Raw genomic sequence first — 26688 nt, 5'->3', positions numbered from 1 at the left:
CTAGTGACAGTTTCAGTGTCATCACAACTTTTTTTTTCCCATGGTGGGAACATTTGAGGGATTTTTTCTTGTTCTTCATTGAAATTGCTCCAACTTTTTCATTTTTCAAGGCTCCTCATATAATGATATTGTCTTTTTTTTTGTTACAGATACCAGGCACAGATCAACATGGAACTTTTATTTTTACATAACTCTCTTCTGTCTACTCTGTCACTGGCTCTGCAGCATAGATCAGGTAAAGATCACACTTATGTTGGGTCTTCTACTTATTGTACCCCCTTAGCACAGATGGAGACTATATATATATATATATATATATATATATATATATATATATATATATATATATATATATATATATATATATATATATATATATATATTCATACATACAGTATATATATATATATATATATATATATATTGTTTTAGCAGGTGGATGGATAGATAGATAAATAGATAGATAATAGAATAGATAGCAGGCTTGAAGAAAACAAATATAGGCAGATTGATAAATATATAATGTTGATTATATATATATATATATATATATATATATATATATATATACAGTATATGTTGCTTATTTACCATGTACCCAGAGACATATATATACACATTGTTCATTTATTATGTACATTATGTACTCAGAGACACACACATATATATAATATATATGTGCGTGTGTTTGTGTCTGGGTACATAATAAATAAACTATATATATATATATATATGTATATATATATATATATATATATATAATCGAAACATCACACTTGTGAACCTCTTTTATACTACTGACATTGCACATTACACTATTATTAAAGATTAATTGACTTGTTTCACTATGTAATATATTTAACAGTTTTGAAAAATACACTTAGCAGCATTGGGTTTATGTCAGTGCCTTTTTTGTAGTTTTTTTTATGGACTTTTCAAGTGTATTTAGATTTCCATTATAAAGAGGAGCCAAATGGTTCTCACAAATCACTAGCAACATAAGAACAGAAATATGAATGCTGCTTTTCTCGGGGGACCAAGTTATGTATTTTAACCACCTCCAGCTCTGCCATATGGGGAATGGAATGGGAAAGTCTTGTATATTACCCTATTACCAAGGGCTTCCATCATGCAAAATAATAATAGTTTTGACAGTAAGTAGCCAATGACAGTCCCTAATATAGGGGAATTTAAATGAAACCACCATTAATCAGAAGTCGCACAGGATCTGAGGTTAAACAGAATCAATACATGGAAAGACAGGCACAACTTTACTGGGACACATGTCAAGAATGCAGTTGCAAAATGAGGCTTTTCTATACATTCCCAATATTATAGTCATTGTAGCACCTTATTGGAAGAGGGCTGGGTGTCTGGTCATTCTCAGCAGACTCTTGGCTTTTTCCTCTGCATCCTTTCAGGGGCAGGTAATGCCTTATAGCTATGCTTCCATTGTATGAATTTAAAGCAATATTCATTGCATCCAGTGCTCATGGGATAACAGACATATGTTATATAGACACAGATATTGTAAATGATGCTCTGGCACATAGCAGCTGCTGGCTCTATGAATGTAATGCACGGTTGCTTTTAACCTCCTGGGTGCCAGAACAATATGTTGCTGACTCAGCTGGCAATCAGGGGGTTAAGCACATGGCTTATCAGACGTATACGATATATAAACAGTATAAAAGGCTAATAATGAATTCTGGTTTACAGGTCTTAATTTTAAAGCCAGTGCTTTACGTCCTCGTTTTAATTATTTTGTTAGTCCCATGGCAATAATTAAGTAATTTAATTGGCATCATAGAGCACTTTACATGTTATATGCTTGCTATAGAAAATGCAAAATACTCTGTTCAACCTGTGCTCATTTGATGTTTTTAAAAGCCATTTCCCCTTTTAGACCATCAAGATTTTGCGGCACAATGGATTTTTTTTAAGCAAGGACGGGGGTGGGCTGGGGGGATAATAACCACGAGAGACAGAGCTACCACTAATTACCATGAGACAATGGCGACAGGTGACGGCTCCTGACCTCACAGGGAAACTATAGAGAAGAAATTGTTTATTTTTCACTCTGGTAAAATAGGTTTAATTACACCAATATTTGAAAAGTATCTATGTAATTTTCATTTTGATCTGAACATTTATCTGTCTATCTATATGAGATCTATATATATATGTAAACATAATATAATATCTATTTATGGATACATACATATAAGCAAGGTAGATTACATAGTCAAATTAGACAGCACTATGAAAGGGTGAACGGGGAAATATTGATTTTTATAGCTGGTATGTTACATGCTATACAATCTTTGTGAACTTTACAGTTTACATTTTTCTTTTTTTATATAATGCCCAACTATTGGAAGACTTCTGTGGTTACCAACATGTTGAAAACATTATATTTCAATATATTCTTATATTAGTTGAATGCATTTGCTTTTTCATATATTGGCTGACTTTCAAATTGACATGGAAAGAAGAGGTTGGAATAACCCTTTAATTTTTGTTAATATTTTCCCTAATTCCAAGTTGAAATATATTCAGGATGTAAAAGCTATTCAAAACTTGGATTTTAAGAGAACGGTAAAGACAATGTACACGGATTGCTATTTATTAGCTATAACTATTAAATTAGCAAAGGAGACAATACATTTTATCTTTATCTATGTTCCCATCTATTCTCTGTATGACAAATTCATGCTCTCCTACCTTTTATTTCCAGTGTAAACGATCTGGTACAACCAAATTAGAAAAAAAAAGCAGAACAGAACGTAAATAGCCCCATAAAATCTTACAAACTTTCCATTAAACTGTCGGTATCTTAAAGTCAGCGCCTGATTGTCTCCCTGCTAACCACAGGGCAAAGCCAACTACAATACAGCTACCAGTATACAGGGATCCCAAACCATCAAACAGTAAAACAATTACCCCAGTGTAAACAAACACAGCCAAGGATTCAAATAGATATATAGCTGGAATACAATTATACACCAAGTTTAGAGGCCATTGGAAACCTGCAATCTATAATTATTTTTGCATAAGGTTGCACCATATATAATTAGATTGCTGTCTGCTGACATTGACATGGGCATGCCAAGTGTTAAGGATATGTGTAAAGCAAAGTGAAAGACTGAGTTATTAAAATAAAAATATTGTATTAATTATAATTTTAAGGCATTTCCTGTAGGTTCCTATCAGGATATCTTTAACTTATGTTATTGCACCTGGAAATTAATTGTGGAGAGTAGAAGCAATTCATTGTGTATTTATAGCATAATTCTCAGGTAACCTTTCATTAAGGCTAAATTTCCACAATAAGTATATGGTGCATTTTTCTTTCTGCTGCACAATACAGATCTAGCAGAGTGGGTGACATTTCTGTAAGTCTCATTCCCACTGTGCTGTTTTTTTTTAACGCTGCACATACCGATCTGTTGTGCGTTTTTTTTTAAAACCCGCAACATGTCAATTTGTCTTGTTGTAAATATGGGTATAATTTTCATTTTATATTCTATAGACTTGAAGGATATGTGGAGAACCAAGAGATAAAAATCTCATGGGTTTTTATTGTGTTACAACAGTAAAAATGCATGCAGTCCTCACATGAATTTATCAATAAAGTTTTTATTGAAGCTAGTTAACTCAGCAAGCCAGAAGTTACCAGAATAAAGCATTTTTTTCTTCTCAAGGCATGACACATAAAAAAAGAAGAAAAAAAATTGCAGCTGCAATAATAAATATGAAAAAAAAACTTGTTAAAAAATGCAATTAGAAAAAAAAAATGCAAGTAGCCAGAACTATCTAATTGGGGCAGAAATGCTGCAAAAAATGCACCAAAATAACCAATGTGAGAACATAGTCTAAAGGGTTTTCAGGTTTAATGTAAATACATCTAAGGTCAATGTTGTGCTATGTGCTTTGAAAACAAATTCTTCCACATTTTCAAGATATTTTTTTTGGTTGCCAGTGAATGGAAACAATTTTGTTTATGCTCAGATTAATGTGACAATTGTATCCTGTCTACTCAAAAGTCTATGTTACTACACAATAAGCACAAACATCTCCTGGCCCTGATAGTTTGCAACAATGTATAAATGTAGGTGAAACAGATCAGAAGTTCAGCCTAAAGAGCAGATTTTCACAGTGGAGTTTTAGATCTCTATTTGTTTTTAAAACTTAACCTTGAAAAAAATTCAGGCTTAGCTGCAGCACAATAAATATATAATAATAATAATAATAATAGTAATAACAATAATAAAATTGTTCCTCTCCTGATTTTGGCTTACAAATACTGATGTGAAATACTGACCAAGTACTGATAGTGTGACGGCAGCCTTAGATGAAAACTCGCAGTATTCCTTATAATATGGACATTCAGTGTGTTGATGGATTTTTTTTTAACCCTGTGTACTTTATACTGATAATATGACTGCAGCCTTAGACTAGCTACATGTTCACAGGCAGAGAAGTCGCCCTAATATATATTATGCCTGTGAACATGTAGTCTAAGGCTGCCGTCACACTATCAGTATTTGGTCAGTTTTTCACATCAGTATGTGTATGGCAAAACCAGGAGTGGAACAATTAGATGAAAAGTATAATAGAAACATATCACCACTTCTGTATTTATCACCCACTCCTGGTTTTTGCTTACAAATACTGATGTAAAATACTGACCAAATACTGCTAGTATGTAAGTGGCCTCAGATGAAAACTCGCAGTATGCCGTAAAACATGCACATTTAGTGTGTTTGATAGATTTTTTTTTAAACCCAGTGTACTTTTGCGTAATTTACAGGGATGCAGACCTTTAATGTGGAATTTGGCACCAAAATCTTCAGGAAATGTACCATGTATGAACTAATGCTAGAATCAGACATGATGTATTTGGGGCAGTTTTTCACACATAATTCATATAAAGTTTTTTTTTCAGTCATTGTCCCATAGGTTTTTCTTTAGATAATGAAATCCACTTAAAGGGGACTAACAGGAAGGTAGTTGGTAACTATCTGCCTGTTGTGCCCAATGTTGATCTCTGCTGGCGATTCAGCGGCTTCCACTGACATCATGGCGACAAAGCTGCCTAACTGCAGGGAGCTCTCAGGCAATCAGCATGACATCGGCAATTACACCCCGTCGACAGAGCAGCCCTGAAGAAGAGTTGCTGTGTTGATATGGAGCAGCTGAATTGCCGGCAGGAGCAGTGTGACCGCTCTGAATCGGCACTGAGTAGAAGTAGGCCTCCTCCTGGAGCAGCTGAATCGCCAGCAGGAGCGGTGTGTGACCGCTCTGAGTCAGCACTGGGTAGAAGTAGGCCTCCTCCTGGAGCAGCTGAATTGCCGGCAGGAGCGGTGCGTGACCGCTCTGAGTCAGCACTGGGTAGAAGTAGGCCTCCTCCTGGAGCAGCTGAATCGCCAGCAGGAGCGGTGTGTGACCGCTCTGAGTCGGCACTGGGTAGAAGTAGGCCTCCTTTCAACTGTATATGGGTGGCCAACTGTCAGGGGCCATAATGATTGGGTGATTGGAATTCAATAGCTAGATCTTTTTGTTCATTGGGAAGATATTAGTCAGAATCATCTGGAAGCCCAGCTGACAGTAATCTAATTTATATGAGCCCTAGTGGGCAGGGTCCAATTTCCTTCTGTACCAATCGTGACTTGTATTGTTAAGATTATTGTACTTGTTTTTATTATGTATACCCCTCCTCACATGGAATAAATGGCATAATAATAATAATAATATGGCCAGCATTAGGTGCATTTACACTGCACAATTATCAGGAACGAGCCTCTAAGGGAGGCTTGTTCCTGATAGTCATGTAGTGCAAACAGGATACCGATCCCCCAATGTATGAACTAAATGCTTGTTCGTCAGGTGAAATGATTTTTAGATTTGCTTATAAGATCACTGTTCTCTGCAACAGATCGTCCTATGTAACCAACAATCTATTACTGACTGTTCTGTGCACATAGACAGGGCCAGTTCCAGGGTTTTGAGGGCCCCGGGCGAAAAAGTCTCAGTGGGCCCCCACTTTAACACATACCACGATTCATGATGGCATATAACACAGCCCACGTAGTATATAGCACAGCCACGTAGCATATAACAGCCCATATAGTATATAGCACAGCCACATAGTATATAACATGGCCCACGTAGTTTATAGAACAGCCATGTAGTATATAGCACAGCCCACGTAGCATATAACAGCCCATATAGTATATAGCACAGCCACATATTATATTACACAGCCCACGTAGTATATAGAACAGCCATGTAGTATATAGCACAGCCCACGTAGCATATAACAGCCCATATAGTATATAGCACAGCCATATATTATATAACACAGCCCACATAGTATATAGAACAGCCATGTAGTATATAGAGCACAGCCCACGTAGCATATAACAGCCCATATAGTATATAGCACAGCCACATAGTATATAACACGGCCCACATAGTATATAGAACAGCCATGTAGTATATAGCACAGCCTACATAGCACATAACAGCCCACATAGTATATAACACGGCCCACGTAGTATATAGCACAGCCATGTAGTATATAGAATAGCCATGTATTATATAGAACTGCTGTGTAGTATATAGCACAGACATGTAGTATACAGCACAGCCCCCCTCCCCCCAAGAATGGTCCCTTAGTCCAGTACTCACTTATAGTTAAAAATAAAAAAAACTCCTCACCTCTCAACGTTCCCGCGCTGCGCTGCTCCCTCCCTGCTCCGTTCTCCGCGGCTGCCGCTGCACTGCCTGACACACAGCGAGTGCGCAATGACATCATCGCGCACCTGCAGCGGCAGTGTCAGAGGCAGAGTGGGGAATGATGGGAGAGGGAGCGTCAGGTGACGCTCTCTACTCCTTCATTTGGTTTGAACTTTACCGGCAGATGCCGGTAAAGTTCAAAGCGGCGGCGGGGGAGTTGGCGCTTGTGACAGGCGGGCCCCATGCCTCACAGGGGCCCCATAGCAGCTGCGTGATGTGCTGCTAGCTGAGGGCCCCTGGGGGAGCGGGGCCCTAGGCACTGGCAGCTGCCTGCCCCTAACGCCGGCCCTGAATGGGCCCCCCTGTCTCGCCAGGGCCCCGGCACTTGCCCGGGTATGTCAGGTTGTAGACGCCGGCCCTGCACATAGACATGCAATTAATTAGCCCTCACTGATTAGCAAACATGTAGCTGATCGGCGGTCGTTTATTGACACTAGTTGGCTGGAGTAAACCCAGCTTTAGACTTTAAATGCATATTTGAGAAAAGCCCATTGTACTATTTTTTAATAGGATTACTTACAGGAAGTCCTTTTAAATATGCGATAGTCTAGATCTGGATAATATCTCACCACTTTATCTTATATAAATCTAGTCTGGAGAACTTCAAAAACATTTACAAATTTGGCAATATAGTTAGCAGCTTTTCAACTTTTTTACTTTGTAGGTTTACTGTTCCTTTAATGTGGACCTCCATTTATGGCAATAAATGCGGAGAGAATTTACTTTATAGTGTTCTCCTGTAGACATTTCTTTCTTGTAATAATACAGTATAAAATGCCCAGCGTCCAAGCAAAACGGCCTAACAAGTACTTGTAAGAACACTTTGCTAGAAAGCAGTTCATAGTTATGTCATCCACTTTTACATATGTTCATACAGTGATCTTGAAAGTTTGTGAACCCTTCAGAATTTTCCATATTTCTGCATGAATTTGATCGGAAACCACATCAGATTCTCATACAAGTCCTAAAAGTAGATAACAAACAAAAAAATAAGCCTAAAATAGATTTGTCATTTTTTTTATTGAGGATACTGACCCACTATAACATGTAGGTGAGTAATAAAACTATATTAAACTTTGCTTTCAGGATCTGGTATGATCACCTCGTGCAGCAATAGTTGCATATAAACTTTTTCAGCTATTAATTAGTTCTGCAAATCTGCTTGAAGGAATTTTAGCCCAATTTTTTTCTACAAAACAGTTTCAACTCTTATGTGGGTGGGTTTCTCCCATAAACTATTCCTTTTCAGGTCTAGGGCTGTTTCTGGCAAGGAACAAGATGAGCATCTCACATTAGTTGGCCGTCCAAAGTGTCTCTCGATGAGTGGCATTTTGTCTTCAAGCAAGAAGTAGGAATCGGTTGGGTTTTTATCAAACCGGTTGTTAAGCCAATAGCCAATCCGGAGAGCAGGTATACCGCTGGCTTCCTGATCTCTGCGTTCGATTGTAATTGCATCTTTGAGATGCAAGTACAGATTATGATATGAGCAGCATGCCGATACTTCCAGGATCCAGATGATGTGCAGAAGCATGATTAGGTCACCTAGTCATGCTGATGATGTCTCTGCTGCACCACAGAGGCAGTAAGACGCAAGGAAGGTAGGCACTCCATAGTGGAGCAAAAGAAATAAAGAGATTTTATTGTAGAAGGGGAGATAGGCTGTGTGAGGACACAGTGTGGTTTGTATGGTTGGTAGCATGAGGAGGGCAATGTGGAGAAAGGGACAGCCAAAGGGGGAAAAGTATGACAGGACAGCATTAAAAATGATCACAGTATGGAGAGGGGGCAATGATGACATAGTACAATAAGTACAGTGTGGTGAGATAACATGGAGAGGTGGCAGTATGGGGGAGAAAATTGTGAGGGCACAGTGAGAAGAGAGGGCACTATGGAGGGCAGGGTGAAGAGGTGGAAGTATGGATGGGCAGTGTGTTGCAACAGTGTGAAAATGGGGCAGCATTGGAGCAGTGTGGCGTAGGTACTGAAGATGAGGACAGTATGGAGGGGGCCAGTAGAGAGGGGACAGTGTGAAGTGGGACAGTGTGTTGCTTTTAGTTCATAAAAGGCAGACAGTGTGATGGTTTTAGTTCATAAGAGTGGACGGTGTGGAGGCAATGTAACCATGTATTATATTTTGTGTAGAGAGCACAGTAAGAGGCAATTATTTATTCAGGGGCACAGCATGGGCAAATGTTTTTATATAGGGGACATTATAATGATACTTTTTATTTTAAAGGCATGTGCTGTAGAAGGCCGGAGAACAGGAAAATCTGCAGAGGTGAGCTTTGGATGTGAAAAGTCATTATGCCGACTGAACCAGATGGAGATGAAAGGAATGAGAGCTTGAAACAGAGAAGACATCATCTGTAATATACTTAGATGTAAATATTTATTTGTGATGTCAACTTCATCTGATCAGTATTATGGTTCCTGTATGGCCCACAGTCTGATGATGGTTGGTGGCAACAACTCCCAGCATCTAACTACCATTGTTAAGAACATTTTGGGAGTTGTAAGTGCTCATGCGATACAAGTTTATATGGAGGGGGTTGACCTGACATTGCAATTGATCACTGAACTAAACTTAGTGCTGTATATATGTACTAATTATAGCTCTGCTGGTGTATTCATGTACTGATGGTAGTTCTGGTGCTGTATTCATGTACTGATTGTGATTCTAGTGATATATACCTGCACTGATGGTTCTGCTATTGTATTCGTATACTGATGATGATTCCAGTACTGTGTTTATGTACTAATGATAGTTCTGGTGCTGTTGATGTATTCATGTTTTCCTATGATGTTTCTGGTGCAGCAGTTATGTACTTAGGATTGCTATGGTGATGCATTTATGTACTGATGATGGTTCTGGTGATATATTTATGTACTGATGGTGGCTCTGGTGATATATTGGCTCTACTTTTTTTGGTCTGATCCTGTACATACAGTACAGAACAAAAGTTTGGACACACCTTCTCATTTAATGATTTTTCTGTATTTTCATGACAATGAAAATTGTACATTCACATTGAAGGCATCAAAACTATGAATTTTAACACATGTGGAATTATATACTTAACAAAAAAGTGTAAAACAACTGAAATTATGTCTTATATTCTAGGTTCTTCAAAGTAGCCACATTTTGCTTTGATGACTGCTTTTCACACTCTTGGCATTCTCTTGAGCTTCAAGAGGTAGTCACCGGGAATGGTCTTCCAACAATCTTGAAGGAGTTCCCAGAGATGCTTAGCACTTGTTGGCCCTTTTTCGCTCACTCTACGGTCCAGCTCACCCAAAACCATCTTGATTGAGTTCAGGTCTGGTGACTGTGGAGGCCAGGTCATCTGGCGTAGCACCCCATCACTCTCCTTCTTGGTCAAATAGCCCTTACACAGCCTGGAGGTGTGTTTGGGGTCATAATCCTGTTGAAAAATAAATGATGATCCAACTAGACGCAAACCGGATGGAATAGCATGCCGCTGCAAGATGCTGTGGTAGCCATGCTGGTTCAGTATGCCTTCAATTTTGAATAAATCCCCAACAATGTCAACAGCAGAGCACCCCCACACCATCACACCTCCTCCTCCATGCTTCACAGTGGGAACCAGGCATGTAGAGTACATTCGTTCACCTTTTCTGCGTCGCACAAAGACACGGTGGTTGGAACCAAAGATCTCAAATTTGGACTCATCAGACCAAAGCACAGATTTCCACTGGCCTAATGTCCATTCCTTGTGTTCTTTAGCCCAAACAAGTCTCTTCTGCTTGTTGCCTGTCCTTAGCAGTGGTTTCCTAGCAGCTATTTAACCATGAAGGCCTGCTGCACAAAGTCTTCTCTTAAAAGTTGTTGTAGAGATGTGTCTGCTGCTAGAACTCTGTGTGGTATTGACCTGGTCTCTAATCTGAGGTGCTGTTAACCTGCGATTTCTGAGGCTGGTGACTCGGATAACCTTATCCTCAGAAGCAGGGGTGACTCTTGGTCTTCCTTTCCTTGGGTGGTCCTCATGTGAGCCAGTTTCTTTGTAGCGCTTGATGGTTTTTGCAACTGCACTTGGGGACACTTTCAATGTTTTCCCAATTTTTCGGACTGACTGACCTTCATTTCTTAAAGTAATGATGGCCACTCATTTTTCTTAGCTGCTTTTTTCTTGCCATAATACAAATTCTAAGAGTCTATTCAGTAGGACTATCAGCTGTGTATCCACCAGACTTCTGCTCCACACAACTGATGGTCCCAACCCCATTTATAAGGCAAGAAATCCCATTTATTAAACCTGACAGGGCACACCTGTGAAGTGAAAACCATTCCCGGTGACTACCTCTTGAAGCTCATTAAGAGGATGCCAAGAGTGTGCAAAGCAGTCATCAAAGCAAAAGGTGGCTACTTTGAAGAACCTAGAATATAAGACATAATTTCAGTTGTTTCACACTTTTTTGTTAAGTGTATAATCCCACATATGTTAATTCATAGTTTTGATGCCTTCAGTGTGAATGTACAATTTTCATAGTCATGAAAATACAGAAAAATCTTTAAATGAGGTGTGTCCAAACTTTTGGTCTGTACTGTACATAGCAATCCAAAATTTGTCAGATGACATGCTACATGGCTATGCTAATAAAGTATTGTCCCATTTGACAAGTTAATGATTTCTACATGTGTTTTATGTTAAGACTATTGTACCTTTGCATCTGAAGTCCATTTTTTCTGAGATTCCTGTACCACAGGCTGTGCTTCATATGAGACCTTGAATTGTTCTATTTATTTCAATACTGTAGTATTGCAGTAAATAGTATACGTGATCAGACAATTGCATGTTTAAGTCCCCTAAAGGGACTAAAACAATGTTAAAAAGTTTTTAAAAATAAAAACAAAAATCAAACATATTTGGAATAGCCACATCCATGAAAGTCTGGCCTCTCAAAGTTATCAAACTATAAGATAATTAGCCTGTATGATAAAGAGAAAAATAATAAAATTGCCAGAACTCTGTTTCTTTGTCACCTCACTTCCCTAAAAAAATAATTTAAAGCAAACAAAATATTATACATATATATAGCCAAAGTTGGTATGAAAAAGATATCAGGTATAAAACAACAAGCCTTCACACATCTTCATGGATAATAAATAAAAATGTTACGGATCTCAAAAAAGGATGACTGAAGCAAAAACTATTTAAAAAAATAAATAAATAAAAATCAATGAAAGTTTGGTTCTACCGTAATCACATTGACCTGGAGAAAGAATCATGTTTACGGTACATATTTACCAAGCAATGTACACCATGAAAGCAAAACCAAAAAAACTATGACGAAATTGAGTTTATTCACTGCAGGTTTCTTCTGACATTTTCCTCTGGAATTTTATGGTAACATTTATAACTCATTGCTACATTAACACCTTCGAACCCGGGCCATTTTTCATTTTGTTTTGTTATTTTGGTTTTGTTTTTTCCTTCTTCCTTTTCCAAGAGCCATAACTTTTTCATTTTTCCATCAATATAGCTGTATGGGGGTTTGTTTTATGGGGGGTAAGTTGTACTTTTGAGTGACACCATGACACCACTAATTTTATCATTTGATGCACTGGAAAATGGAAAAAATAAATGCATTTAAATTGCAAAAAAGTGCAATTTCACATTTTTTTTAGTTTTCTTTTTACTATATTCACTATACAGTAAAACTGACCTGGCAGTGTGATTATCCAGGTCAGTATGAGTAAGCAGAAACCAAACATGTATAGTTTTTTTTTATTGTTTAAGTGGTGTAAAAAAAAAGGGGGAAAATCGTAAAAAAACAACTTTTCTTGGGTCACTATTTTCCGAGACCCCAAAATTTTTTATTTTTGGAGATATGGTGCTATGTGTTTTTTTTCACCACGTACTGCCATATTTACTGATACCATTTAGGGGTAGGTACAATGTTTTGATTGCCTCTTAGGCTACTTTCACCCTAGCGTCGGTACGGGGCCGTCGCAATGCGTCGGCCCGACGTACCGACACAAACTGTGAAGAAAATGAACAACGGGGGCAGCGGATGCAGTTTTACAACGCATCCGCTGCCCCATTGTAAGGCCCGCAGAGGAGGAGGCGGAGTTCTGGCCGCGCATGCGCGGTCGGAAAAAGCGGAACCGACAGACGAAAAAACGTTGCATGCAACGTTTTTTTGTCCCGACGGACTGCAAAAACACAACGTATTCGTCGCACGACGGATGCAACGTGTGCCAATCCGTCGCAATGCGTCGCTAATGAAAGTCTATGGAGAAAAAACGCATCCTGCGGGCAACTTTGCAGGATGTGTTTTTTCTCCAAAACGACGCATTGCGACCTAGGCCAAACGACGCTAGTGTGAAAGTAGCCTTATTGAAATGTTGTGCAAGCCAAAAAAAATAGTTCCAGCTATTTTTTTCCTCATTCAGCCGTTTACCAATTAGATTAATTTATTTTATATTTTGATAGCTCAGATTTTTATGAATGTAGCAATACCAACTATGTGTATGTTTTTAATTGTTTTACTTTTAAAGCTGCAAAAGAGGGTGATTTGAACTTTTGTTTTTTTTTTTCATATTTTTAAAAGCAAATTTATTACTTTTTACTTTATTTAACCCCTTATCCCCCACAAGGTGGTTTGCACATTAATGTCCGGGCCATTTTTTACAATTCTGACCAGTGTCACTTTATGTGGTAATAACTCGGGAACACTTCAATGGATCTCACTGATGGTTCTTTCATGACATATTGTAGTACATGATAGTGGTAAAATTTCTTCAATATGACTTGCGTTTATTTGTGAAAAAATAAAAATTTGGAAAACTTTGAATTCTTATGTCCTTAAAACAAAAAGCTATGTCATACAAAATAGTTAATAAATAACATTTCCCACATGTCTACTTTACATCAGCACAATTTTTGAAACAACATTTTTTGTTGTTAGGAAATTATAAAGGTTAAAAGTTGACCAGTGATTTCTCATTTTTCCAACAAAATTTACAAAGCCATATTTTAGGGACCACGTTACATTTGAAGTGACTTTGAGGGGTCTATATGACAGAAAATACCCAAAAGTGACACCATTCTAAAAACTGCACCCGTTAAGGAGATCAAATTCACATTCAAAAAGTTTATTAACCATTCAGGTGCTACACAGGAATTTTTGGAATGTGGAGAAAAAAATGAACATGTCACTTTTTTTCACAAAAACTTACTTTAGACACAATTTTTTTGCAAAAGTAACAGGAAAAAATGGACCACAGATTTGTTGTTCAATTTCTCCTGAGCATGCTGATACTCCAGATATGGGGGAAAACCACTGTTTTGGCACACGGCAGAGCTTGGAAGAAATTCTATTGACCTTTTGAATGCAAAAGTTTGCTGGAACAATTAGCAAACACCATGTCGTGTTTAGAGAGCTTCTGATGTACCTAAACAGTAGAAACTCCCCATAGGTGACACCATTTTGGAAACTAGAACTTCCAGGGAACTTATCTAGATGTATGGTGAGCATATTAAACCCCCAGGTGCTGCACAGAAGTTTATAATATTGAGCCGTGAAAATTAAAAAAAACACATTTTTCCCACAAAAATGTTATTGTAGCCCCAAATTTTGCATTTTCATAAAGTGAACAGGAGAAATTGCACCATACAATTTGTTGTGCAATTTTTCCTGAGTGTGCCAATACCTCATATGAGGTAGAAAACTACTGTTTGGTCGCACGGCTGGGCTTCGAAGGGAAGGAGCATTATTTGACTTTTTGAACACAAAGTTTGCTGGAATAATTAGCGGACGCCATGTCCTAATGTGCTTAAACATTGGAAATGCCCCACAAATGACCCCATTTTGGTAACTAGAACCCTCAAGGAATATATTTAGATGTGTGGTGGGCATCTTGAACACCTAGGTGCTTCCCAGAAGTTTATAACATTGAGCCGTGAAAGTAAAAAAAAAATCACATTTTCTCCACAAAAATGTTTTTTTTTTAGCCCCAAACTTAGCATCTTCATAAAGGTAACAGGAGAAATTGCACCAGGCAAATTCGTTGTGCAATTTCTCCTGAGTACGCTGATACCCCACAAGTAGGGGAAAAACTACTTTTGAGGCACAGTGCAAAGCTCGGAAGGGAAGAAGTGCCATATAACAGTTGATTTTGCTGGAGTGGTTTGAGGGTGCCATGTCACATTGGCAGGTACCAGAACAACAGAAACCCCCCATAAGTGAACTCATTTTACAAACTACACTCCCCAGTGAATTAATATAGGGGTGTAGTAGTCATATTGACACCACATGTGCCTCTCAGAATTTTATACCATTGAGCAGTGAAGAAAGAATAAATTACATATTTATTACTAAAATGTTGTTTTAGCCCCAAGTTTTTATTTTTTGTAAGGGCTAGTAGGAGAAATCTTTGCAACAAACTGAGGTAAATTTTTTCCTGAGTGCACCAATATCCTACATGTAATGAGGAAATACTTTTCAGGCACAGTGCAAATCTCAGAAGGGAAGGAGCGCCATATGATAATGCAGATTTACTGTTATAGTTTGTGGGTTCCATGACCAACTGAGAGAGCCCCTGAGGTGCCAGCACAGCAGAACCCCCCATAACTAACCCCATTTTACAAACTACACCTCTCAACAAATTCATCTAGGGGTGCAGTGATCATATTGCACCAAGGATGTATCACATAATTTTATACCATTAGTGCAGTGAAGAAAAAAATAATTACATTTTTACCACCAAACTTTTGTTTTAGCCCCAGATATTACATTTTCACACAAGAAGTGGGTAACAATGGCACCATAATCTGTCCCACAATTTCCACTGAACCTGGAATTGCCCATATGTGGCTGTACAGTGCTGCTTAGCCATAAGGAGAGACTCAGGAGGGACAGAGCGCTATTTGCCTCCTGAAGCACAGAGTTTCCTAGAATGCTTTGCGGACTCCATATACAGAGCCCATAAGTGCTAGAAGAGCAGAATCCCCTTCAAGTGGCCTCATTTTGGAACTTATACCCCTTTGGAAATTTATTTACAGGTGTAGTGACAATTTTGACTCCATGGTTGTTTTCCAGAAACAATCAGCAGTGGATGTTGCTGAATAAAAATGGCAAACTGACATTGTAGTGACCGCTGTGTGGTAGTGACCAGAACCTGCTCATGCTTCTGGAGACATGCACCTGTAAATTAGGCGGATTCTCATCGCTACAGAAATTCCAAATATGTAGTAGGTATATGTGGTTTAGGCACAATAGGACTCTGAAGGGAGGGGGATTATATTTATCCTGCGCTCTAGGCTGAGCACTTACATTGGGGTTTCCATCGAAATCTCTGAGTGACATGATTCAGATGAAACCTCTGAGCGATCCATTCACTATAATGAAGCAGTAGAGTTACTCCTCTGGACTCAGTCTGGCCTGTGTTCAGCAGTGTAATTCTTTTCACAAGTGCACAAAACTGTGGCCGACCTCACTTTTATGTACTAAAAGGGTTAGCTAGTGGGACAGTGTTATAGGTCAAGCAACTTTGCCAACTCTGGTGACCTGGATATTGTCATGACGACATTGGGTTATCACGGCAATGATTGAGACCGCGTGATGATGTCGCGGGGTCTCTGATCAAAGGGCAGAGGGTCCTTCTTCCCTCTGCTGCTACCAAAATGCTGCGATCGAGTTCAATTGCAGCATTTAGGGGGTTAAAGTGCTGGGACCGGTGTGTGACTGCTCCTGGCAGTGAGTGCCCGGTGCCTGCGGCTGTTCAAGACACATGATGGCTGATTAAATCATGCTAAATTTATGCTGTAATGCAGTGTTTTTCTTTTTATAAACATAATGCTTCTTATTTATTTTTATCTATTTTGGTCTTCTCTGGCAATAAAACATTGTTCCAATGCACTTCTGGCTTGCCCAAATGATCTTTAGCAAGCTACAAAGAAGCAGCAATGTTCTTTTTGTGCTGCAGTGACTTTCTCCTTGCAAACCTGTTGTGCATGCCATTGTTCATTCTCCGCTTGATGTCAGACTCAAGAATATTTCTTGGAACCTGTAATGTCAAAAAACACTATTGGACTTAATGCTTGTGAGATTTTAATCGTAGTAGCCAAAAAAAGTTTCGGTCCTATATCTGGACCTTCATCAGTTACGTACTATGATTAAAAAAAGTGAATGACTGTAGTGTCATATAAGGCACAGCATGGTCTGCGTCTGGTATTTGCGCAGATAGGTTTAGGCACACAGAATGGACTTATTCACGCTGATAGGTGCTGTGCTTGTGTCCAGACATGGTATCCCCGCTTGAGACAGACCATGCTGTGCCTTATATGAAAACAGGAACACATGGGCTACTTGCACAGTGAACAAGTCTGTAAGAACATGTTCACACACCACCAAGAAACCTGAAGACACAAAAGAGAATAGTAAAACCAAAAACACTCAGTTTGAAAAAATGTTTGCAGTAATCCGCAAGTGCTAGTAAAAGATGTAAATAACAGGGTATTTGGTTGATACGTTTTTTGCAAAAAATGTATACTAAGCTGCTCTACCAATCTTCACGGTATACCCATATCAGAGCAGTCCTAACTAATGTATGCAATCCCTATCTGATGTATTTAAAAACCTGATCATCTGTATATTACCTGTGTGAACAGGGTTCAGAGAGGAAAAATCCATGTGTGCATACAGGGCAGAACAGCTTTTGTGCAGCTAGCCCAAGAGGAGTGGTGGAACTCCCCAGTCTTGTAGACACAAGAGAACAATTATGGAAACAGGAACACATGGGCTACTTGCACAGTGAACAAGTCTGTAAGAACATGTTCACACACCACCAAGAAACCTGAAGACACAAAAGAGAATGGTAAAACCAAAAACACTCAGTTTGAAAAAATGTTTGCAGTAATCCGCAAGTGCTAGTAAAAGATGTAAATAACAGGGTATTTGGTTGATACGTTTTTTGCAAAAAATGTATACTAAGCTGCTCTACCAATCTTCACGGTATACCCATATCAGAGCAGTCCTAACTACTGTATGCAATCCCTATCTGATGTATTTAAAAACCTGATCATCTGTATATTACCTGTGTGAACAGGGTTCAGAGAGGAAAAATCCATGTGTGCATACAGGGCAGAACAGCTTTTGTGCAGCTAGCCCAAGAGGAGTGGTGGAACTCCCCAGTCTTGTAGACACAAGAGAACAATCATGGAAACAGGAACACATGGGCTACTTGCACAGTGAACAAGTCTGTAAGAACATGTTCACACACCACCAAGAAACCTGAAGACACAAAAGAGAATGGTAAAACCAAAAACACTCAGTTTGAAAAAATGTTTGCAGTAATCCGCAAGTGCTAGTAAAAGATGTAAATAACAGGGTATTTGGTTGATACGTTTTTTGCAAAAAATGTATACTAAGCTGCTCTACCAATCTTCACGGTATACCCATATCAGAGCAGTCCTAACTAATGTATGCAATCCCTATCTGATGTATTTAAAAACCTGATCATCTGTATATTACCTGTGTGAACAGGGTTCAGAGAGGAAAAATCCATGTGTGCATACAGGGCAGAACAGCTTTTGTGCAGCTAGCCCAAGAGGAGTGGTGGAACTCCCCAGTCTTGTAGACACAAGAGAACAATTATGGAAACAGGAACACATGGGCTACTTGCACAGTGAACAAGTCTGTAAGAACATGTTCACACACCACCAAGAAACCTGAAGACACAAAAGAGAATGGTAAAACCAAAAACACTCAGTTTGAAAAAATGTTTGCAGTAATCCGCAAGTGCTAGTAAAAGATGTAAATAACAGGGTATTTGGTTGATACGTTTTTTGCAAAAAATGTATACTAAGCTGCTCTACCAATCTTCACGGTATACCCATATCAGAGCAGTCCTAACTACTGTATGCAATCCCTATCTGATGTATTTAAAAACCTGATCATCTGTATATTACCTGTGTGAACAGGGTTCAGAGAGGAAAAATCCATGTGTGCATACAGGGCAGAACAGCTTTTGTGCAGCTAGCCCAAGAGGAGTGGTGGAACTCCCCAGTCTTGTAGACACAAGAGAACAATCATGGAAACAGGAACACATGGGCTACTTGCACAGTGAACAAGTCTGTAAGAACATGTTCACACACCACCAAGAAACCTGAAGACACAAAAGAGAATGGTAAAACCAAAAACACTCAGTTTGAAAAAATGTTTGCAGTAATCCGCAAGTGCTAGTAAAAGATGTAAATAACAGGGTATTTGGTTGATACGTTTTTTGCAAAAAATGTATACTAAGCTGCTCTACCAATCTTCACGGTATACCCATATCAGAGCAGTCCTAACTAATGTATGCAATCCCTATCTGATGTATTTAAAAACCTGATCATCTGTATATTACCTGTGTGAACAGGGTTCAGAGAGGAAAAATCCATGTGTGCATACAGGGCAGAACAGCTTTTGTGCAGCTAGCCCAAGAGGAGTGGTGGAACTCCCCAGTCTTGTAGACACAAGAGAACAATCATGGAAACAGGAACACATGGGCTACTTGCACAGTGAACAAGTCTGTAAGAACATGTTCACACACCACCAAGAAACCTGAAGACACAAAAGAGAATGGTAAAACCAAAAACACTCAGTTTGAAAAAATGTTTGCAGTAATCCGCAAGTGCTAGTAAAAGATGTAAATAACAGGGTATTTGGTTGATACGTTTTTTGCAAAAAATGTATACTAAGCTGCTCTACCAATCTTCACGGTATACCCATATCAGAGCAGTCCTAACTAATGTATGCAATCCCTATCTGATGTATTTAAAAACCTGATCATCTGTATATTACCTGTGTGAACAGGGTTCAGAGAGGAAAAATCCATGTGTGCATACAGGGCAGAACAGCTTTTGTGCAGCTAGCCCAAGAGGAGTGGTGGAACTCCCCAGTCTTGTAGACACAAGAGAACAATCATGGAAACAGGAACACATGGGCTACTTGCACAGTGAACAAGTCTGTAAGAACATGTTCACACACCACCAAGAAACCTGAAGACACAAAAGAGAATGGTAAAACCAAAAACACTCAGTTTGAAAAAATGTTTGCAGTAATCCGCAAGTGCTAGTAAAAGATGTAAATAACAGGGTATTTGGTTGATACGTTTTTTGCAAAAAATGTATACTAAGCTGCTCTACCAATCTTCACGGTATACCCATATCAGAGCAGTCCTAACTAATGTATGCAATCCCTATCTGATGTATTTAAAAACCTGATCATCTGTATATTACCTGTGTGAACAGGGTTCAGAGAGGAAAAATCCATGTGTGCTGTTCTGCCCTGTATGCACACATGGATTTTTCCTCTCTGAACCCTGTTCACACAGGTAATATACAGATGATCAGGTTTTTAAATACATCAGATAGGGATTGCATACATTAGTTAGGACTGCTCTGATATGGGTATACCGTGAAGATTGGTAGAGCAGCTTAGTATACATTTTTTGCAAAAAACGTATCAACCAAATACCCTGTTATTTACATCTTTTACTAGCACTTGCGGATTACTGCAAACATTTTTTCAAACTGAGTGTTTTTGGTTTTACCATTCTCTTTTGTGTCTTCTGTGCCTTATATGACACTACAGTCATTCACTTTTTTCATCATAGTACGTAACTGATGAAGGTCCAGATATAGGACCGAAACGTTTTTTGGCTACTACGATTAAAATCTCACAAGCATTAAGTTGAGTGCCAGGTTCTTTCTTCTAGTATCACATGGTATGGGAACCTACCTGGGCACCACTGGTAGTAGTGCACATGGCTTTATCTTTGAAAAAACACTATTGGACCTACAACTTCAGTCACCACTCAGTACATAGTGAGCAGCTGTAACTGACAGCTGTCTCTGTACTGATGCATTGTTGAGCCGGCCACCAGTCAGTGCTGGGGTGTGGTTACAGCTGCTGCTCATTATGTACTGAGTGGTGACTGAAGATGCACTAGCCACACCTCTATGACTGAAAGCTGGAGGCTGCCGGGAGGAGTGAAGTTCCTTTCCTTCCATTGGACAGGGTTCCAGTATGGCGATCACATGGCTCCAGAATGCTATTAACCTGCAGATTAACCCCATATATGCAGGTTAATGGTGTTTTTGACACAACAGGTTCCCTTTAGCATTAGCTAATCTGAGAGAGGCTTATGTTTGCTTAGAGGCTACTTTGTGTTCCTTTTTGACCACTCAATCTGTTTTACGTTTTGCTCTTGGAGTAAAGTTTATTGTTCCTTTATTTATGGTGGAAGGTGGGGATTAATAATAGTTTTGAATATCCTCCATTTGTACACAATCTGTTGGACTATGGATTGGTGGAGTCAAAGCTTTTTAGAGATGATTTTGTAACCTTTTCCAACCTGATGAGCATCAACAATTCTTCTTTTGAGGTCCTCAGAAATCTTCTTTGTTCGTGCCTTGCTATATTTCCACAAATGTGTGTTATGAAGATGAGACTGATAGATCTTTATTCTTCAAATGAAACAGGTAGCTCATTCACACCTGATTGCCATCCCATTGATTAAAAATACCAGAGTCTAATTTCACCTTCAAATTATTTGTTAATCCTAAGGCTGTGTGCACAGAGATTTTTCACATTCATTGGCTGATTGGGAGCATGCTTTGATAAGCCAGTGATTGAGAATGAGAGTTAATATGAACTCTCATTCTCCAATTATCGGCCTGTCAAAACATGATGATTGGAAACCACGTAAATGTCATTTTCTCCCTTCAACATATAACTAGTGACTTGTACCAACCAGAGTGGTTACTGTTGCATAGTTTGGTCGCAGAAGAAACCTGTGAGAGTAGATTATATGGGGTAATTCAACTTTTATCTTCACAGAACATTAGGTACTTGCATCAGCCTTCTTAATACAGCATATCAGGAAGTCTGAAAGACCTTTCACCAGATAGAAAGTGAAAACAAAGTACAACAAGTATATGCATTACATTCATCTAAGCATATAACAGCAACAAAATTGCCATCTACTGTCAGAAAAGTGTAAACTCCTCCTGCACACAAATAAGTCTGTATCTGTTGCATATCTGCCAACACCCTTTCTCAACAGTAAGGACTTATTCAGTTAAGCCTAATTTCTTCATAAGTCTCTGATGTCTTTTGGCATTCAATGCCTTTGTGAAAATATCTGCTGTCATATCTTCAGTTGGGCAGTACTCTAAATTTAGGATTCCTTGCTCCTGGTGATCTCTCAAGAAGTGAAACTTCACATCAATGTGTTTAGTTCTTGGATTAACTCTTTCCATCTGAGCAAGAACTAGACATCCTTGATTACCATCATACATCTTTGTTGGTCTCAATTGTTGTTGTCCTAAGTCTGTTAGCAGTTGTCTTAACCATAGAACTTCTTGACTGGCATGTGCAGCGGCAACATATTCTGCTTCTGTCGATGACAGTGCTACTATAGATTGTTTCTTACTAGCCCAACTAATTGGTCCACCTGAGAGCAAGAACAGATAGAAACTGGTAGATTCCTTGTCAATTGGATCTCCAGCCCAGTCTGCATTAACGTATCCAGTTAAAATGCATTTGTCACTTGCAGGTAGTTTCAGTTTAACACTGCTGATCCCTTTCAAATAACGGATTACTCTCTTCACTGCATTCCATTCCATTTTGTTTGGCTTTGACACCTTCCTGCTCAAAATTCACACTGCTGCTGCTGCAATGTCTGGCCTTGTAGCAGTCGCAAGATATTATAATTTTCCCATTGCCTTTCTGTATTGTTCATTATTATGTAACAGATTCTGTTTACTATTTATTACCTTCAGATAGTTGGTTTCCATTGGAGACTTTACTGGTTTTGCATCTTTAAAATTCAAATCCTTCGATTATGTCTTGAATCATGTGATTTTGATTAAGAAGGAAACTCCCGTCTTCTTCTCTTTCTACCTGTATTCCTAGGTATTGTTTCACATTTCCCAAATCTTTGATCTCGAAGTGTTGATCCAAAGTTTTCACTATCTCCACTTCATCCCTTTCTTTTTCAAAATAAAGTAAAATATTGTCCACATATATCAGCACATAGACCCATTTATCTGTCAGTCTCTTTGTATATAGACAAGGATCCGCTTTGTTTCTTTGAAAATGTTCATTTATGATTTTATCATTCCAAGCTTTAGCGGCTTGTTTTAAACCATATATACTTTTCTGTAGCATGCAAACCTTGTTTGGTTTCCTTTTATCCTTGAATCCTGGGTGTTGTTCCATGTAAATGTCTTCTGTTAAGTCTCCATTCAGAAATGCTGCCTTTACATCCAGATGTTTCAACTGCATTTGTTTCGTTGCTGCAACAGCACACAAAGTTCAGATTGTGGTGTGTTTGACAACTGCAGCAAATGTCTCATCATAGTCTTCTCCATATTTCTGAGAATAGCCTTTAGCCACGACTCTTGCTCGGTATCGACCCGCTGTGCCGTCTGCTTGGTATTTTACTTTAAAAACCTATTTACACCCTATAGCCTTTTTTTCTTTTGGTGGTTTTGTCAGTGTCCATGTCTTTGAATCATGCATGGATTTTATTTCTGTTTCTGCAGCCTTTATTCATTTGTTGGCCTCTTCTTCTGAAAGTTGAAATATGTCCTCCCAAGATGTAGGTTCATAAATTTTATTTGTACTTGCCTTGTATGAAAGACGTTGAGGTGGTCTTCCCTTGTTTTCTCTTATTGAGCATCCTGGTTCTGTGTCTGTATGGAGCTGTATCTCTTGACTTTCAGTTTTTGATTTTCATAGATTTCCATTTCTTTCTCATCAGATGTTCCTGCAGTTATATCACTGTCATTTCTCTCATTTTTCTTTTCCAGTGATGTCATTATGTCATCATTTAGATCTTCAATGAATGTTACACTGTTACTCACTGTGATTCTGTCTGCTTTGGGATCTAGGATTTTCTATCCTTTGCAATTGTCACTATATCTGACAAATGTTCCTTCAATGGCTCTGTTTTGAAGCATTTTTCTTTTGGAATAAACACAAAAACTTTGCAACCAAAAACTCTTAAATGATTTACACTTGGTTTCTTACCTTGCCGAGGTTCACATGTTTTTTTTTCAGTCTCTTGAAAAAAGCATGTTTTGCGGATAAGTAACTGTCATTGCGGCTTCACCCCAGTATTTCTCTGGTAGTTTGGAGTCTGTTAGCATATATCTTATTTCAGTCAGAGCTCTGTTTTTCCTTTCTGCTATCCCGTTCTGTTCAGGTGTGTATGGAACAGTCTTTTGATGCTCTATTCCATTCTGTCTTAAATAGTTTTCTATTTGGTGTCCTGTAAATTCACCTCCATTATCACTTCTGATGATGATTGGCTTTCTCTGAAACTTGTCATTTGATTGTGTCTTCCAATTTTTCAAAAACTTCACTTTTGTTTATCAAGTACATGACTGTATATCTTGAGTAGTCATCTATGAAGGTAACCATATATCTATTACCTCCTGATGTGGTCACTTTCATGGGTCTACATACATCAGTGTGTACCAAGTCAAGTCGTCTTATGCTTTTTGTCTCACTATCTTTAGGTATAGATACTCTGATATTCTGGAAAAGGTATTTAGTACTTTGTGGTTCTGCATATAATTACAACTATGCGTAACTAATGAATGTACTCTCTTCTTTTTGTGTTACAGATGTTTGTTAAGCCTTCCGCTTGCAAAAGACTTTAATTCCAGTACTATTCAATGATCCACTGAAGATCTGTTCAATAAACTACCCCTATTCAAAGGTATTATACGAAATTGTCTCTACTAAGACACTCTAAATGTCTGACTGACACTCTAAATGTCTGGCTTTCTTTCAATACCTATGATCGAAAGGTTGAACAGAGAAACACAAAGAAATTGCTTGAATTATATTGTATAGAAAGCGGAAACTTTAGTTTACAGCTTTATATCATGGAATATAATCTTGCTGCCATTCTCAACACTGATGCAATTATTGTATATTTCTGATGGACGTAAGTGGAAGTGTGAAAACTTTAACAACTGCGACACTAGATCAGTTTTTAAATGTAGAAATTTTGCTTATAATATCATTCAGTCTTCACCAGCAATCGCTCCCCATTAAGACTGAGTTTTACCATTGCGGCTGCCACATACAGCTGATGCCATGACCACATGTGGTCAGGGGCATCAATGAAGGCTAGGGGGGCCCATATGAAAAGAGCAATACTAATAAAGACCAATGATAGTTTGGGGCACTGCAAGTGGTAGTAAATGACAGCTCAATCCTTTCAATATCATAAGCTCATTAACAACTGCACAGCTGCACTGTGAAAACCAGAAAGTAAAAAAAGGGGGAAATACAGCACTAGTGGGAAACCTCTTAATGAGACACAGGACATACCTTACAGCCATTGGAAATCATGGTCCTCCTCTTGAAAAAGTAGACTTCAAATGTAGAAAACACAAATGGCACTCACCACCCATAAAATTTTGCTTTATTGCAACAGCATTAAAACATGAACGGGAGGAAGCAAGGAATAAAGGAAGCGTTTATGGATGGTGAGCGCCACTTGTGTTTTCTGCTGTGAAAACCAGGCCTCAGTGTTTGGGAGATCCCTTTATTCATCTAGGATATCTTAATTTAAGGGTATATTCATATGAGACAGATTTGTCTTTGTTTTAAAGAGTATGAAAGTATTTGGATAGAGTCCGAGGGGACCTTAGAGTGTTACATGTGGCTTTTCAGGACAATTGGAAGCTTTGCATTATTATAATTAGCTGAAAATCAAATTTTTGGAAAAAGTTTGTCAAACCTGGTGAATTTGAATTTCAAAATATTAGATCATATCTAGTCACAATATTTACAGGTAGTCCACAAAAAATATTCCTATATGAAATATTACCTCGAAATTGGTACGGCCAATATGAAGTCCTCTCTCTTAGTACCTTCTTTCTCTGCATGTATCTTGCTCAGGATTTTCATTCTTCTACTTTTTTAGAGTATACCTGCTGCATGGCCTACAACTTTCAGTCTTCTTACAATCGATGAGAACATAGCAGTTTGCAGCCATGTTACGAAAGCAAGAGGTAAGTTTAATATTTTTTATGTTTTATCTATAGGGACATGTTCTGATCTCAGAGGAGTTTACCATCTTTTTTCCATATTCCAGACATGCACACACTATTACAAGACCACTGGAAATCTGGATAACCTGACAATATATATTGTAACATTGGAATGTCAAGTCTAAAGGAGATCAACACAAATCAAAGAAAAACAAACAACCACCATATATAAGATGAAGTCAAAGAAAATGGCAACTATGGAAAATGTTTCTCTTACTATATTCAAGCTCAACTTCAGACCACTGTACAGATATACAGTCACATATATTACCAATAATGTGCTATTGTGTAAAAAAAGTACATTACACAAAATTCATTTTAGTGGTGCACTCTAGAGTAAAGTGAAATCTATGCAGGAGCAAAAAAAAATTGCACACCTTGATGGAGTCGAAATAGGGTAAATTTATATGTTTAGTTTAAACATCAGGAGTTTTTTCCACCATATACATTAAGTTTATGGCTCAATGGCTATCAGACAATTAGTGAAATATATAATGGATATAATTATCTGTTACCTTTTAATTCCATCCTGCCAGGATATACATGAATGAAAATAGGTTTTGTCCTGTAAGTCCAAACTAGAAAGGGTTTAAAGTAGAGCTTCACCTATGAGCAACATTTTCCCTTAAATGTTAAGAAGTAGATTTCAAACAAATTCCTACTTTGCTAAAATTTAGGCTAATTCACACATAGACTGCTCACAAAAATAAAGGGAACACTAAAATCCCACATCCTAGATATCACTGAATGAAATATTCCAGTTGTAAATCTTTATTCATTGCATAGTGAAATGTGTTGAGAACAA

General features: G+C 38.3%; 1 long non-coding RNA gene across 1 annotated transcript; it reads left to right on the top strand.

Annotated features, from left to right (window-relative positions):
- The first annotated feature begins 104 nt into the window (after positions 1-104).
- LOC138642025 (uncharacterized) lies at positions 105-26055 on the top strand. Its single transcript, XR_011313978.1, has 4 exons — positions 105-235; positions 24444-24538; positions 25757-25844; positions 25928-26055. It is a non-coding gene; the product is annotated as an uncharacterized lncRNA (long non-coding RNA).
- The last annotated feature ends 633 nt before the right edge of the window (positions 26056-26688 follow it).

This window comes from Ranitomeya imitator, chromosome 6 (assembly GCF_032444005.1).
Source record: "Ranitomeya imitator isolate aRanImi1 chromosome 6, aRanImi1.pri, whole genome shotgun sequence".
Classification (NCBI taxonomy): domain Eukaryota; kingdom Metazoa; phylum Chordata; class Amphibia; order Anura; family Dendrobatidae; genus Ranitomeya; species Ranitomeya imitator.
This window is presented reverse-complemented; position numbering and strand designations above follow the sequence as displayed.